The sequence below is a fragment of the Dama dama genome, chromosome 2, assembly GCF_033118175.1.
Source record: "Dama dama isolate Ldn47 chromosome 2, ASM3311817v1, whole genome shotgun sequence".
Classification (NCBI taxonomy): Eukaryota; Metazoa; Chordata; class Mammalia; order Artiodactyla; family Cervidae; genus Dama; species Dama dama.
In genome coordinates, this window is record NC_083682.1 from 4,789,477 (window position 1) to 4,803,217 (window position 13,741).

Sequence of the window (13,741 nt, forward strand, 5' to 3'; positions counted from 1 at the left end):
GGGCGAGAAATCTCCCCCTAGGCCCCAGGCTTGCAGAAGCGGAGGTGGCGTGACTCACTCCCATCTCCGCACCCCCGCCAGCCTCAGTTTCCTCACGGGCCCAGCTGTCCAGGGCGCCCCGCCCCTGCGGATGCCCCGCCCCGTCCAGGCCCCGCCTCCGGGCGCCGGGAGTCGCCGCCCGCCGGGCCGCAGCCCCGCGCGCCTCAGCCAATCGGCCTTGGCCGGCGCCGGGTGCATTCAGCCTCGCCCGCGGTCCTCCCGCCCCCGGCTCCCGCTCGCCGCTCGCTCACTCGGCCGCCGCTGTCGCTGCCGCTGCATCTCTGTCCGCACACTCGGTAAGGCCGGGCTGAGTCCGCGCGCAGCGGGGAGGGCGGGCGGGCGCAGAGCACTGGCTGCGGCGGGGCCCGGGGCCGGGGGCGGACGGGGATGGCAGGGGCCCCGATCGAGGCGGGGCGCGGGGGAGGGGGGCACTTCTTGGGCTGGGGCCGCAGAGGGACTCGGGGTTCGTGGAGAGCTCGAAACTGGAGCGAGGAGGAACGCCACATCCCCCGCAGTGGACCGGGTATAGGGGGTCCGCGCCGGGGTCGCGATGCAGGAGAGCAGTCCGGTGCGGCTGCAGGTTAGGGATGCTCTCAGCCCTTCGAACTTAGCAGGACGTCTCCGGCCGGGGGCCCTTAAGGCCACCGGCTCCCTTTCTCTTCCTATTTCACCCTCACTTCCAAGGAGTGGGTAGTTTGGGTCTGGGGGTCAGTCCGAGAGTCGGTCGGCCTGGGGACAGGTACCGTGCGGGAGCTGGCGGGGTGCTTAACTCTCCGGACTTGGCACGATGCCCCTGGCCGGGGGCCACCAGGACCGCCGCCTCCCTCTCCCCTCCCTGTACCCCACTCCCCTCGCCGAAGGGGTTTGGGTCTGGGGATCCGCACGCAGTAGGGCAGCGGGAGTGATGCTTAGCCCTCCGGACCTGGCAGGGGACTTGAGCAGGGCGCTGCGGATCCTTTCTCGATCTCGCCCCATCCCTCCCCCTACTGGGGTGGATTGGGTCTGGGGTGCAGTCGCCGGATCGCAGGCCGGTCCTAAGCGGGAGCCAGAGGGACGCTAGGGACCCAGAAGGACGCCGCGGACCCCCCTCCAGGCGTCCGCCCCCGCAGTGCAGCCGTGGGGACACGCCCTTGGCGCTGGGACTCAGGCGCAGTCCGAGCGCCCTAGGTGCATGCGGAACGGGGCGCTGGGCCTGGGTCCCCGCTCGCGAGTGTCGTCCATCCCCGCGTGCGGCGCGCGGTCTTAGGGCAGGTGGGCGCGGAGGCTGCCCAAGGTCGTATCGGGGCAGGGAACTGTCTTGCGGGGGGGTGGGAGGGCGTGGGGGCCTCACGTGACCAGGCCCAGGCGAACCTGGCCTGCGAGCCCGGACGGCGTGGTCAGGGCGGTGGAGCATCCTGGGCTCCGTCAGTCCCTAACCCCAACTCCCTAGGCGAGCCGACAGCCAGTCCCTTTCGTTTTGTTTGGAAAGACCGTGGGTCAGCGTCTTTATTTTGTAAATCGGTGGTTGACTTTCATTAAAGCCAAAGAGAAGGATGATCATACTCTTCACTCCAAGAGTTAAAAATCTCGACTCTTCAGGTTAAATACAGAGCAAGCTTAATATTCCCAACTCGGAACTACTCCCGGTTCCTCTGCGTTCCACGTGATATTAAAATATTGAAGGGCAGATTTTAGTAGGAAACTGATAACTTTGTAAGCTACTTAGTAAAATGAAATTCAGTTTAACCTCTTGAAACGTGTATTTTGTTACACCTTTTGTTGTTGTTGTTACACCATTTTCTCACACAGGCGTCCGGTTTCTGGTCATTCCAGATATTCAAGCATGTTTACTTCTAAACCCCAAGCCAAATGAATAAAAAATGGTCGAGCACACTGGTCTTTTTTTTCCCCTTAATGCCAACAAGCATCAGCCCCCCCCCCCCCCCCCACCTTCCAAATTATTTAAGGTGATACTGTTTATCGCGGAGGCAGGGGAGTGTTCAGCTGTGATAGGAACTGGAGGCTGCGTTCTTGCCGAGTTTGGGGTGGTTCTGCCTCTGCGGGTCCCAGGGCTCCTTTTCGTATGTAAATGACCGGTTTCCTTCCGAAGATGTGTGGAGAGATCTGATCTTGAATGCTGAACTCCATCCGAACAGCTGTGAGAATCGGGAGAAGGGCCACCTTGAGCCGTGCACATACTCTGTATCAGACTGGCAGAAACGGGGCGTCATGCACCGGCCCAAATAACCTTTCGAGTCTGTACTGAAAACAAGAATTGAAGGGAATGCACCTGGCGTCGCTGCCGCCCTTAGCCCCAGGCCCGTGGTCACCGAGCGGTCAAGCCTGGGTGTCCGGGGAGTCCTGGGGCGAGGGCGCGGACTTACGCAACCCTGGCCCCGCGCGCCGGTTCATGGAAGCACCGTTAATTGTTCTCGGGCTTCGCGGTGAGCCCCTTCCGGAGGCGCCGTGCGCTCGCGGGGCGCGGTGCCGCCCTTCCTACGTGGGTTGTCTTGGGGGACACCAGGCTCCTCACTGTCCCCAAGGCTGACCACGCAGGCCTTCCCACCCAAAGGCGCTTTTTGTCGCCTGCTGCCTCCGGGGTGACCGCGCTGGCGACGCGCGCCAGCTCGTTCCGGAAGCTCTCCGGGCCGGGCCGGTGGAACAGGATCTGCGCGCGGCGGACGCGCCAGGCCGGGGGCGGGGCTCGCCGTAACCTTTCCCCTACTTTTCTCAGCCGTCACGTGACGCCCGCGGGAGGGGCGGGGCGCGCCGACCGCAGTTGCTGGCGGCCGCGGCGAGGACGCCTTCCAAGCAAGCAATTAAAGCCGCAGCCTGGAGTCTGAAGGCGGTGGGAAGGTGGGAGGCGGAAACGCGCTCCCGCTCCGGGCCCCGGGCTGTTTCTGCACTTTGATCGGATGCATTTTTTCCTTTGTTGGAAAAAAGTGTTTAGTCACTCCGCATGGTTGTTGTTGGCAGACCCGACCGAGTGCTGCTGCCGCTGGAAGCCTGCACTTTGAATTCCGGAAAAAATTGCTGCTTTTAAGAATAAAATTGTTGTTCCAGCTGGTCTGTTTCAAGTGTGTTTCGGAGATTCTCTGTCTCCCAACTTCAACGAGGCCTCTGCTCCAGCCCCTCTTTTGAGCGTTTCCTGCGAGGACGTTTCTGTTTAAAAAAATAGGTAATACAAGCCCAGGATGCAAAACGAAGTGGGTACCAATGGGAATTCAGCACACAGCTGACTGCCTCTCTCGTGCCCCTCCCGAGAAGCCATCCCTATTGTTCCTTTGACAACTGCAGAGATAGTCTAGGCGGTACAGGGCATTTAAAAGAAAATCTGCTAGTTAACACAAATAAGGAATATTTTCTGCTTGTTGATTTCTGATTATTTTGCTGCCTTTTGTGAACTTCACCTTTTGCCCCCAAGCAAATATTAGGTGGACACTGCGTTCCCAGCAGGCCCTGGACTGAGGCCAACTTGACCTCCTTGGATAAGGTGACTGGAATGCCCTTTACTTTTTTTTTTTTTTTGCATGTGAGTTGTTTTTATGTCCAACAATGTTTCGGGAAGTTAATAATTGAAAGTAGCTGCGGTACAGTAGGGCAATGGCCCCATGGAGGGGTGGGAAGCAGGGCAGCCAGGCTCAGCTTCTGAGGGCTTATCAGCTGACTGTTGGACACCAAGTTCTGTAGGTAGAAGGCAAAGGAATTGTTCCTACTCTGGATGTGGTGGTTCACTCCCATGTCCCAGGAGGTCAGGATCCTCCTAGATTCTTCCCAGCCGGCCCCTAAGCTGCACCTGCTGCTTCTGCTTCCTAAATGGCTCTTGAACTTGCCTTCCTCCCTATTTGCATGAGCCAGAGCAGGCATTCAGGTATTTGTTGTATGAGCAGGGAAAATTTGAGTCCCTTTCTTCCCTGGATTCTTGTGGAGTTTTCTTTTCTTCTTCTTTTTTTTATATTTGTTTGGGTGCACCAGGTCTTAGTTGTGGCACATGAGAGCTTCGATTTCCATTGCATAATTCGGGATCTTTCTTTGCAGCCTGTGAACTCTTAGTTGCGTCCTGTGGGATCTAGTTCCTTGACCAGGGATCGAACCTGGGCCCCCTGCATTTGAAGCACTCGAAGTGTTAGCCACTGGACCACCAGCGAAGGCCCTCCCCTGGATTGCTGCACCCTCCTAAGATGGTGAGGGACCTTTGGCACAGTTGGGTCTCCCTTGGGAAGCCTTGCTTCACCTCGTTATTACCAGGGTCGGGGACTCCTGCCAGCTCTGTCCTTCCCCACATCAAGGGGTCAGGATCCCCATCTCCCACCAGTATACTGGCTTCCTCTGGGCTCCCAAGGCTCTTGACCCCCAACACGCACACAGCATTCAGCAGGATATGTTAGGTTGTGTTCCAGCATCCTGGTAGGGAGGGGAGTCAGCTCCTTAAGGACAGGCAGTGACTTTCTAAGGAGTCACTCTGTCCCACACAATTAAACAAGTAGTACATGTTTGTACTGAAAGCAAACACAAAATAACCTTGCCTTTAAAAAAATTGTTTTATACCGTAGCTTGGACTTTGTTTTTTCTGAAATACTTCATTTGTAAGATTATGCCTGTATCACTGATTTTTCCCCAAGTGTCAGCTCATCTGTGCCCTTTTTAAAAGATTTCAGTTCAGTTCAGTCGCTCAGTCATGCCCAACTCTTCGTGACCCTATGGACTGCCGCACGCCAGGTTTCCCTGTCCGTCACCAGCTCTTGGAGCTTACTCAAACTCATGTCCATTGAGTCGGTGATGCTCAGAATTTTGGTTTCTTTCGACTATCACCAGCATACATTGTTGTGCAGAGTGAAGTATAGCAATGATGCTGTTAAATGTCAAAGACGTTTAGTGGCGGTATCAAGTACAGTAGCAAGAGGTGGGATGGGACCCACGTGGCGACCTACACTCTTAGAGGACTGCCGCTGGCCTGCGACTGCAGTTGGGAAGGTACAAAGTGTGTTCCCGCGCTGGAGGCCTGATGTGAGTTATGGGCAATGTGCATACTTTATTTGCCAGGAAACAGATCTTATGAATGATGATGACATTTGCTCTGGGCCACACACACACACACACACACATCTGAGTATGTGGCGGAGCTGGAATCTGAACCTCCGTCTGTGTTCTCCGAAGCTTGTGCCCCCTCCTCTGACAGGCTGCTTCCCAGACCCCTGTGCAGGTCGAGGGCCTGGGTGTTGGTGCTCCCCCACCTCTGGGCCCACTGGACATGACACCAAATCAGCTGTGTGTGTTTCTGGGTTTCCATTTCCTCCTCTCTAAGGCGGTACTTCCAACACCTGTCATCCTGTCTCACGGGGGTTTTATGAGGCTCCCTAAGGGACCAGATGTGAGAGTAGTTTCCAGCGTGTGAATCCCTTGGCTATAGGCAGGTTTTATGGGTACAGCTGCCTTCTGCAGTCCCCAGATGGGAACATGTGGTTTGACCAGTTCAATTGCCCTTTTGGGTGCAAAGGAGAAGTACACAGGTGGCAAATACAGGGCCCCCCTCCCCCTGCCAGGGTTTTGGAGGGAACCACTCCCTGGTGGGGAGGAGAGGTTCTGCAAACTCTCTTGGGTGGATGCGTGCCCCACCCAGCTGTCGTCACTCAGGCCCTTGTGCTAATGTTGGCCAGTCTGGAGGGGGTCCTTCTGGGTGGGCATCCAGAGAAAAACACCTGAGCAGGTAGCACAGTTAACTGGGGCCTGCCAAATTCTGTGTTTTCTTTCTTTCTTTTCTGTTGGCCACGCCTCATGGCTTGCTGTCGTTCGGTCGCTCAGTGGCGCCTGATTCTTTGGGACCCCGTGGACTGCAGCACGCCAGGCTTCCCCGTCCTTCTCTGTCTCCCTGAGCTTGCTCACACTCGTGTGCATTGAGTTGGTGATGCCATCCAAACATCTCATCCTCTGTCGTCCCCTTTTCCTCCTGCCCTCAGTCTTTCCCAGAATCAGGGTCTTTTCCAGTGAGTGGGCTTTTCGAATCAGGTGGCTAAAGGGTTGGAGTTTCAGCTTCAGCATCAGTCCTTCCAATGAAGGACTCTAGGATATTATTCCAGTGCCTGAATGCGTGCTAAGTCACTTCAGTCATGCCTGACTCCGTGCGACCCTGTGGACTGTAGCCCGCCAGGCTCCTCTGTCCGTGGGAATTCTCCAAGCAAGAATACTGGAGCGGGTTACCATTTTCTACTCCAGTGGATCTTCCCGACCCAGGGATTGAACCCGAGTCTCTTTTGTCTCCTGCATTCACAGGCGGGTTCTTTACCACTAGCGCCACCTAACAGTTCCCAGATCAGGGATCCAACCTGTGCCCCCTGCAGTGGAAGCACAGAGTCTTAACCCCTGGGCCACCAGGAAGTCCCCAAGACATTCTGTATTTTCCTTGTACAGATATGGCCCTCAATTCTTTTTCTTGCGAAGATTTATCTGATCAATCATCACTTGTGGATGTGGCACAGTATAAGGCTTACATTTGAATTTGCTTTATTTTCACAGCAGCTCTGTAGGCAAAAGCTGTTGTTTATCAAGAGCCACAGAAAAAAGGATAATGATGCAGAATTCCCCTGTAACCTGCCTTGACTCAGCATCTTTACCCTGTAAACGTGAATGGTTTATTATGATATACTTCACTGTGAGAAATGAACCATGTGGCCAGTTTAAATAAAGCGGTTATTAAATAATGCGGTTGTTCAGCGCTCAGTCATGAATTCAAGACGTAGCCCTTCATGAACGAAAACACCTGCCCCCTTCCTGTGCATGGAGCCCTCCCCAGAATTTACAGGGAGGTTCTGCGTTCTGAGTCTCACGTTCTTTTTTAAGTAATTGTATGTATTTATCTATGGCCATGCTGGGTCTTCGTTGCTGCCTGGGCTTTTCTCTAATTATGGTTATCGGGGGCTACTCTCTAGTTGTTGGCGTGCAGGCTTCTTGCTGCGATGGCATCCCTTGTTGCAGAGCACAGACTTAATTGCTCCACGGCTTGTGGGATCTTCCCGCATCAGGGCTCGAACCCTTGTCTCCTGCACTGGGAGGTGGATTCTTTACCTCTGAGCCATCTGAGAATCTCCCCTGAGTCCCATTCTTACCTCCATCAGATTAGGGAAAGAGTAATTTGTGTGTGTTTGTGTATACACTTACTGAAAAAACACAATAGCACAATTACAGCCAATCACGTCTGCAAGGGAACAAGGACGTGGCTCGTGACCGCACAGGGATCGGGTGCCTGCACTCAGGTGGAGAGGAGCCCTTTCATTCTGTCTTTCCATTACTGCTAAGTTTTGCCCGCACCTAAACTCTCACTCTTATCATCAGCCAAATGGCTGAATACTAGAGAGTAAGCAGGAATGGAAGAGTCGTGAACCCCCTAGGCTGGAGAAGCCTTCCTGAACCTTCCTGGCGCTTTCCTTGAAGTGCTCTGGGTCGCAGTGCTGAGGTCAGCCTGGAGACCGCCTTGGCCATCAAGCACAGCAGGAACACGCTTTCCCCAAGTCGGAGCCAGTCCTGGGGGGCAGAACCAGCTTTCAGGAGCCAAGCAGAACCCTCCCAGGCACTGGTTACCAGAGAACAGAATATGTTGTTGATGACAAAATAATTGCTCTGCTTTCAGCTAAAGATGATGCTACACATTCTCCACTTGCAGTAGCTTCTCTCAAGAGGGTTTCCAGGGATGTCCCTGGTGATCCGGTGGTTAAGAATCTGCCTTCCAGTGCAGGAGACACAGGTTTGACTCCTCATTGGGGAACTTAGATCCCACATGCCAAAACTAAGACCCAGGGCAGCCATAAATGTTGTTTAGTCGAAAAGTCGTGTCTGACTGTTTGTGACCCCATGGACTGTAGCATGTCAGACTTTTCTGTCCACGAGGTTTCCCAGCCAAGATCGTTGGAGTGAGTTGCCATTTCCTTTTCCAGGGTATCTTCCCAACCCAGGGGTCGAACCCATGTCTCCTGCACCAGCAGGCGAATTCTTTACCACTGAGCCACCAGGGAAGCCAGGGATAACTAAATTTTATTTTAATTTTTTTTAAAAAGGGGATGGGATGTCCTTCAGCCTCCCCCTGGTGAGGGATACCGGCTGTGCCCCTGGAGACCCTGCCTTGTATTCATGCTGCGCTCAGCTATCGCTTCCTGGGGGTGACCTCTTCTCAAAGGAGTCCCAGCTCATTTGTTTGCTGCTGGATGAGATGGGTTTTAACAGAAGGCAGGGCCTGCTTCTTTGGGCTTGTGAATTGTGCAATTCTAGCAGGAAGACTGGAGCATGGGAATAACTTGACAGTTGGCACCCGCCACATTTGCAGTTACTGTCCTTTTACTTCGGGTTGCAATCACCTCATTTTGGTTATGATAGAGTGACCTAATTTTTCTGTGTCATAACTCTAGGAATCTTAAGTGGAACTTTGTACGGAGTGCTTACCACTTAACTTGGAGTTGGACCTGGGCCTGATTCCCAGCTTTGCTATTTGCTAGCTGTGACCTTGGGCTAGTTTCTTGACATCCAAGACTTGTAGTAAATGAGATGGCATCAGTAAATCCTAGGATTCTAGTGGGAGTTAAATGGGTTAATGCAGATAAAATATGCATCACATTGTCTGGCATATGCCAAACGCTTTGGTAGAAAAAATGTTTTGTATCTTCATTGTTAATAGCAAAAAATTAGTCTGTATGCCCTATTTATCTCTCTCTCTACCCGTGAGCTACCTCTCTCCTTATCTGTTGATTTCAAGACTATATTGAAAGACTTCTTTGTTGTTCAGTCGCTAAGTCCTGTCCAACTTTTTACAGTCCCATGGATTGCAGCACGCCAGGCCTCCCTGTCCATCACCAACTCCCAGAGCTTGCTCAAGCTCACGTCCATTGAGTCAGTGATGCCAGCCAACCATCTCATCCTCTGTCACCCCATTCTCCTCCTGCCCTCAATCTTTTCCAGCACTGGGTCTTTTCCAATGAGTCATCTCTTTGCATCAGGTGGCCAAAGTATTGGAGCTTCAGCATCTGTTAATTTCAAGACTGTATTGAAAAACTTCTGACAACACATAATTTATTGTGTGTTGCCATTGCTATAAAGTTTTCTTGGACGTCTGCTGTCACAAGGCCAGTTTTTATTGTTTGCTTTGTATTATAGAGGTGATTTCACATCTCAGTTTGCCCCAGGCCTTTTTGAAGTCTTGACCTGCACTTTGCATTGGATGACCTTTCACCTCCTTTCCTGCCGCCTGTTGCAGAACCACAGTGGGGGGATGAGGGGGGGTTGGGGACTGGGACCGGCTCTGAAGGAAGCCAGATACCCTTGAGGGAAATAGAAAGTCTTATGAATGACTTCTTGATTACAAAACCAGTGTTAGGATTTGCAGGCCACTGGCTTCCGAGGTGAAAGGCTTTTGTTTGAAGGATTGGCTGCAGAGAAAGAGGCAAAGTGAACACATTTGGAAAACAAAGTACAGACCAACTCATAGGCTAAGAATCTTGGGGGCTGGCTTTGGGCAACACTGTTAAAATGAACGTAATTTTACCAAAATTGAATGGGACATGCAGCATTTTCCCCCAGATTGGAGAACTGTCTGTGGACTTGTTGTTTGTTCAGAGAATTCAGCAAGAATTTGTGTCCTGGGGAGCTTTACAGCTTATGATGAGAGATTAAATGAACAATTGACAAGTGAAAGTCATTTTCGCAGCAAGTACCACTGAAATTGCTGGATGTAACTGATAGAATTTCCTGTGCTTCCAGAATGTGGATTCCAAGGCAGGCACTTGGGAGAGGGAGCTGTGAGCCAGGTGTGAAGCAGGGAAAGAGAAATTAAAAAAAAAAAAAAAAACGGGCAGAAGTCACCCCAGCTGTAAATCAGAGTTCCCAGGCTGCAGAGCAGGACCTGTGGGTGGGCCTGGCCAAAGAGGAGGTGACCGGGGGCCTGAGCTTGGGAGGGAATTTAAGACCAGAGGTGTGAATTTTTAAAATGGCAATAAATAGGTTGTTATGCTCAACCGGGGCATCTTATTCTGGATCTTGGTGTTTTCGTGGAGCAGATTAGCGTAAGATGCTTAAGTGCCCTGGTACAGACCTTCGTGCCAGTCTCTCTCCTCTAGTGGCCCTCCTGGTTTCTAAGGTGGCACCGTCCCAGGGTTCCCATGTTCAGCCAAGGTGGGCGGGGCTGGCAGCAGCACCCAGGAGTGTCCCAGGTGGAGCTCCTGGTGGGCGCTCTCCACGTGATGCACCTGAAAGCGACTTCTGTCCTGCCAGGGAGAACAAACGGGTCTGTAGCCCCACTACACTAGTGGTAAGGAATCTACCTGCCATTCAGGAGACCTGGGTTCTATCCCTGGGTCAGGAAGATCCCCTGGAGGAAGGCACGGTGACCCACTCCAGTATTCTTGCCTGGAGAATCCCATGGACAGAGGAGCCTGGCGGGCTACAGTCCATGGGGTCGCAGAAGCGTCGGACATGACTGAAGTGACTTAGCATGCATGCATGGACAGCCCCCCTGCAGACAGGCACACACAGAGAGGGCTTTGTTTTCAGTGCGTCGGATCAGTCACTGGATGACTCCCTGCAGCTGAGGGCTTGCTGCCATCAGCAGCCACTTCCGCTTTACCCCTGAGCTGTCTGGGCACACATGGCAAGCAGTGACCTCGCATCAGGAATAGTCCCCAAGGGGCTTCTCCCGTCACCCAGCCAGACCTTGGGGGGAGGAGCAGCCAGCCTGTGCTCCCAGGCGGTGCTCCCGCTGTCCCTCTCTCTCTGTCCCCTCCAGCTCAGGGTTCTAGTCAGAGGGCCTCCAGTCTTTGCCCAGTGATGGTTTGCAGGAACAAGGGAATGACAGAAAAGGAGACTGTGCTCATGTCTTCTCCTCTCCTCCAGCCTCCCGGGACCCCGGGGCACAGCTGCACGTTCTGTGCGTGGGTCCCAGCGGTCATGCCGGAGTATACCTTGTCCCCAGGGAAGGCGCCTCTCTCCACCCAGGGGTGGGGCTGGGAGTGATCCTGGGGGGGCGGGGCATCCTGCCGCCCCCATATCAGCAGGTGGGGGATGGAGTGAGGACCACCCCAACACGTTCGTGCCCGGGCATGGCAGGCAGTGAGGTGTTTCAAGGAGTGATGGCAGGGAGGGTGTGGGAAGGATGCAAGATGGGTTTTCAGTTGACTTGTTCTGGCATCAGCGGGGCTTGAAGCGAGTCGTCCGCACAGATACAAGTCCAGGCCCCAGGCAGGGCCCTGTAGGTGACCAACTCCCGGTGCAAGGGGGCTGGAAGAGGACCCCCAGGGGATGAACCGGTAAGACAGTCTTCGTGCCCGGTGATCTTACTCAGGAGGGAGAGGAAGCTGGAGGTTGGGCTGGCACATGGGGTAGGCTGCACAAGGTGTGACCTGCTCACCTGACCCTGGGGCCCTGGAGTGCCTTTTGACTTCATCCTGGAAGGTTGAAGGGATCCAGAGAAGGAGCTGTGCAGCGTAAGTGGCCCGGATCCAGACACAGGCCCGGCCTGCCAGCTGGCCCCAGGGCCTTCCCTCTCGCGGCGTGTTGGGGTTCCCCGCTGTGCTCACAGAGACAGCAGGGCCGTGCCAGCCGGGTCGGGGGTGCCTCGGGGCTCCAAGGAAGCGGACCAGGCAGACAGGGCTGGGGACAAGGCGGTCTCTGATAAGCATGGCAAAGGATTAGTATCTGTTCCTTCCAGGAAGAGGGTGTGTAGGGGTGATTTCTTGCTCTAGTGTGTTGGCAGTCTCTCCTGCTTCAAGATAGAAAACATCCTGCTGTGTTAATATAGTAAAGTTGCTGCTTCAGTTCAGTTCAGTCGCTCAGTCTCCTCTGACTCTTTGCGACCCCGTGGACTGCAGCAGGCCAGGCTACCCTGTCCATCACCAGCTCCTGGAGCTTGCTCAAACTCATGTCCATCGAGTTGGTGATGCCATCCAACCATCTCGTCCTCTGTTGTCCCTTTCTTTTCCCATTCACTGGGGCTCCTCATAATTCCTGAGTGTCCAAGAGTTTATTTCAGCCTGCCTCCTTGCCCTGGAGCAGATCTTGCCTCCCCACCCCCACCCAGCCTCACCTGGAGGCAGTTTGCTCCCAAGGCAAGTGGAGTCATCAGTGTGGGGAGGGCACTCCTAGGTGACCCTGCCCCGGTTCAACTCCAGGCCCCTTTACCTTCATGGCAGGGCTGCTCACCTGATTGACTCTAGGTAAACATCCTGAGGGGCAGCTCAGCAATCTGTTGGCAAAGTCCCCACCACTCTGGTGTGTTCTTGTTTGGTTGCTAAGTCATGTCCAACTCTTTGCGACCCTGTGAACTATAGCCCCGCCAGGGCCCTCTCTGTCCATGGGATTCTCTAGGCAAGAATATTGGAGTGCGCTGCCATTTCCCTCTCCAGGGGATCCTCCTGACCCAGGGATTGAACTCACGTCTCCTGCATTGGCAGGCAGATTCTTTACCACTGGGCCACCAGGGAAGCCCCTCCTTAACCACTGGACCGCCTGGGAATTCCCAAGTCTTTATAGGAGGTGATTTCCATCCCATCGCATCCACCCATGTAACATGTACACATCAGTGATTTTTAGTATATTCACAAATGTGTGCAGCTGTGACCCCAGTCAATTTGGGAACATTTCATCACCCCCAAAAGATGTCCTCCCTGCCTTTACCCCCCACTTTCCCCTGGCCCTAGGCAGCCACTGCTTTCTGTCTCTGTAGACTGTGCCTGTTCTGGACATTTAACATACCGGGGATCATCCAACATGTGGTCTGGTGTGCTGCAGTCCATGGGGTTGCAAAGAGTCGGACACAACTGAGCGACTGAACAGCAGTGTCTGGCTGCTTTCACTCGGCATCAAGTTTTCAAGGTTCGTCCGCACAGGGGGCCGTGTCAGTGCTTCATCCCTTTGTGTTGCCTGTGAACAGCATCCCGCTGTATGGATAGAGCGCGTTTTGTTTACGCATTGTCAGTGGGAGGATGCTTGAGTTGCTTCCACTTTTTGCTTATTGTGAATAATGCTACTGTGAACATCCATGTGCAGGTTTGGGTGTGGGCATACGTTTTCACTTTGCTGGGCATGTGCCTGGGAGCGGAATTGCTGGGTCCCATGGTGACTACGTTTGGCCATCCGAGGAGCTGCCAGACTGACATTCCCCCCAGCCAGGCACAAGGGTTTTGATTTCTTTGCATCTTAATGACTGCCATCCTGGTGGGTGTGAAGTGGTCCTTTGCTGCATCTCTGCTTTGCATTGCCCTCACGGCTGCAGGGGGCAGTATTTACAATTCTAAATGTCTCCAACTTCAAGACTGTGAATGCCTGGATCCAGGATGGATTTTTCACTCATTAGATTTGCAGAGGGAACGTCTCAAGTCCTTGACATCTGATTCGCTAATTCCTGCTTGGCACCTAAGACACAGAGTTAGTTTTTAGCCTGAACCAAGCAACTCTCTAGTTAAATTCAGGGAGTTTTGTTTTGTTTTGTCTTTTTAATAATTTTTATTGGAGTATAGTTGATTTACAATGTTAGTTTCAGGTGTACGGCAGAATCAGTTATACACATATATATGTCCACTTTTTTTAAATTCTTTTCCCATATAAGCCATAATAACAGAGTATTGAGTAGAGTTCCCTGTACTATACAGTAGGTCTTTTTTTTTTTTTTTTTTTTTTGATTCATCTATTTATTTGGCTGCACTGGGTCTTAATTGCCATCATGCGAACTTTTAGTTGCAGTACCTGGAAC

At 53.3% G+C, this 13,741-nt stretch overlaps 1 protein-coding gene across 1 annotated transcript in view; it reads left to right on the forward strand.

Annotated features, from left to right (window-relative positions):
• Positions 1 to 217: 217 nt before the first annotated feature.
• CPT1A (carnitine palmitoyltransferase 1A) overlaps positions 218 to 13,741 on the forward strand; it is a 58,335-nt gene continuing 44,811 nt past the window's right edge. Inside the window, exon 1 of the mRNA XM_061161901.1 lies at positions 218 to 335. The gene's annotated coding sequence lies outside the window, so the exon portion shown is untranslated. The remainder of the gene's footprint in view (positions 336 to 13,741) is intronic.